Source organism: Bos indicus, chromosome 27 (assembly GCF_029378745.1).
Source record: "Bos indicus isolate NIAB-ARS_2022 breed Sahiwal x Tharparkar chromosome 27, NIAB-ARS_B.indTharparkar_mat_pri_1.0, whole genome shotgun sequence".
NCBI lineage: Eukaryota > Metazoa > Chordata > Mammalia > Artiodactyla > Bovidae > Bos > Bos indicus.
In genome coordinates this window covers 35,344,930-35,347,098 of record NC_091786.1, presented here as the reverse complement: position 1 = coordinate 35,347,098, position 2,169 = coordinate 35,344,930, and the positions used below count along the sequence as shown (strand labels likewise).

The 2,169-nt window shown below is 43.0% G+C and overlaps 1 pseudogene; it reads right to left on the bottom strand.

Annotated features, from left to right (window-relative positions):
- Positions 1–557: 557 nt before the first annotated feature.
- Positions 558–1,860, bottom strand: LOC109553352 (glycine cleavage system H protein, mitochondrial pseudogene; annotated as a pseudogene).
- Positions 1,861–2,169: the final 309 nt, after the last annotated feature.

The following is a 2,169-nucleotide window of genomic DNA, read 5'->3' as shown; positions in this document are numbered from 1 at the left end:
AATTCTGAATATTATAACTGGAGCCTAGTCTAAAAATCACAGGATGCTGTGGAAAAAGATGCACAGTGTTTATCTGAAGTCATTAGAAAGTTAAGGGGTATTTTCTTCAGGAAACATTGTTACAAGTAGTTTCTTTTGCTAAAAGTTGCTTTTTAAATATCTGCTGCTGCATCACTTTAGTCCTTTCTGACTCTGTGCCACCCCATAGACTGCAGCCCACCAGGCTTCCCATCCCTGGGATTCTCCAGGCAAGATACTGGAGTGGGTTGCCATTTCCTTCTCCAATGCATGAAAAGTGAAAAGTGAAAGTGAAGTCGCTCAGTCGTGTCGGACTCTAGCGACCCCATGGGCTGCAGCCTACCAGGCTCCTCCGTCCATGGGATTCTCCAGGCAAAAGCACTGGAGTGGGGTGCCATTGCCTTCTCCCTTTAAATATCTATCCACCACTAATTTAAGTGGAACCCCTAAATAAACTACTTTGAAACAACTTAATCTAGCATAGTTGTCTTAAATTAGTGGTGGATAGATTTAAACCACTAATTTAATCCACCACTAATTTAAGACAACTATGCTAGATTAAGTTGTTTCAAAGTAGTTTATTTAGGGGTTCCATTTTCACTCCTCAATAGATTTTATGTATTTCTCATATGCTTCCTCACTCATTAGTTCATCTAGTTCTGAAGGGTTACTGAATGTCATCTTGATCAGCCAACCATCTTCATAACAAGACTTGTTGACAAGTCCTGGATTTTCTGCTAGAGCTTTATTAATTTCAGTTACTTCTCCTGATAGAGGAGAACAGATTTCACTAGCAGCTTTCACACTTTCCAAAGCACCAAACTCCTCTTGTTTGTTCAACTTTGTCCCAACTTCAGGCAGACTACAGTAAACAACATCTCCCAAAGCTTCCTGTGCAAAATTGCTGATTCCCACTGTTCCGACACCATTTTCTGTTGCTACCCATTCGTGTTTTTCTGTGAATTTCCGCACCAACAGCAGAGCAGGGCCGGTGCGCAGCTCCCAGACTGCACCCGCTCGCAGTCCCCAGGGCCGCGGCTGGGTGCGGAGATGGTGCGCAGGCTGCCGACCACGGCCCGCACGCTCCGCACCGCGCGCAGCGCCACGTTCGCACGCGATCTTAGTTTTTTGAATGTTGAATTTCAAGCCAGCTTTTTCACTCTCCTCTTTCACTTCATCAAGAGGCTCTTCAGTTCCTCATTGCTTTCTGCCGTAAAGGTGGTGCCATCTGCATATATGAGTTTATTGATATTTCTCCCGGCGATCTTGATTTTAGGCTTGTGCTTCATCCAGCCCAGCATTTCGCATGATGTACTCTGCATATAAGTTAAATAAGCTCTCTTATTCTATCTCTTTGCCATATGCCATATTTTCAAATAATCATCAGCTTCTATAGATCTTAATACATATCTTTGGGAGAACATATTATCTCTACTTGGTCTTTTCAAGAGCCACTCTCAGACTTCCGTGGTGGTCCAGTGGTTAAGGCTCCACGCTTCTAATGCAAGGAGTGCAGGTTCAATAACCGGTTGGAGAACTAAGATCCCACACGCTGCACAGGCAGCCACAAATCGAAAATGGACCAGTCTTACTAATCAAACCTATTTTCCACATTTCAACTTTAATGGTTTTTACCCAAATGTAGCTATAATACCATCATCTTTAGGCTTAAGACCCTTAAGCAGATGCTCATTTCATTTATGATAAATACAAAACACTAACTCCAGCCTAAGACTATGATAGAGCACACACGTGTGTCTTCAACCTGGCCGTGGCGCACCTTTCCCTTTGTTCTCTGTACCTCCACACACAGGTCTCCTTTTCAAGTCTCAAACGTGCCATTTTTCCTTCTGGATCAGATCCAGATCTTTGTAACCTCTGTCTGGGTTCCGCTTCTGCTTCTTCATTAGATTACGTCCTACTCTTTCCTCAGATTTTATCCCCACATATCACTTCCCCCCAAAAGCGTTTCCAACCTTCAGTCTGAATCAAGTTCCTTGGATACACTCTTAGAGATTGCTTCCAGTGTTTCCTTTGCAACGTAATATTGCAAAGCAACACACACATCATTTAAATGACCTGCTTTATTCCTTCTCACTGCTGTCAATGCCATGATTTTAGGAAGCATATCTATTTTGTTTTCTGCTGTAT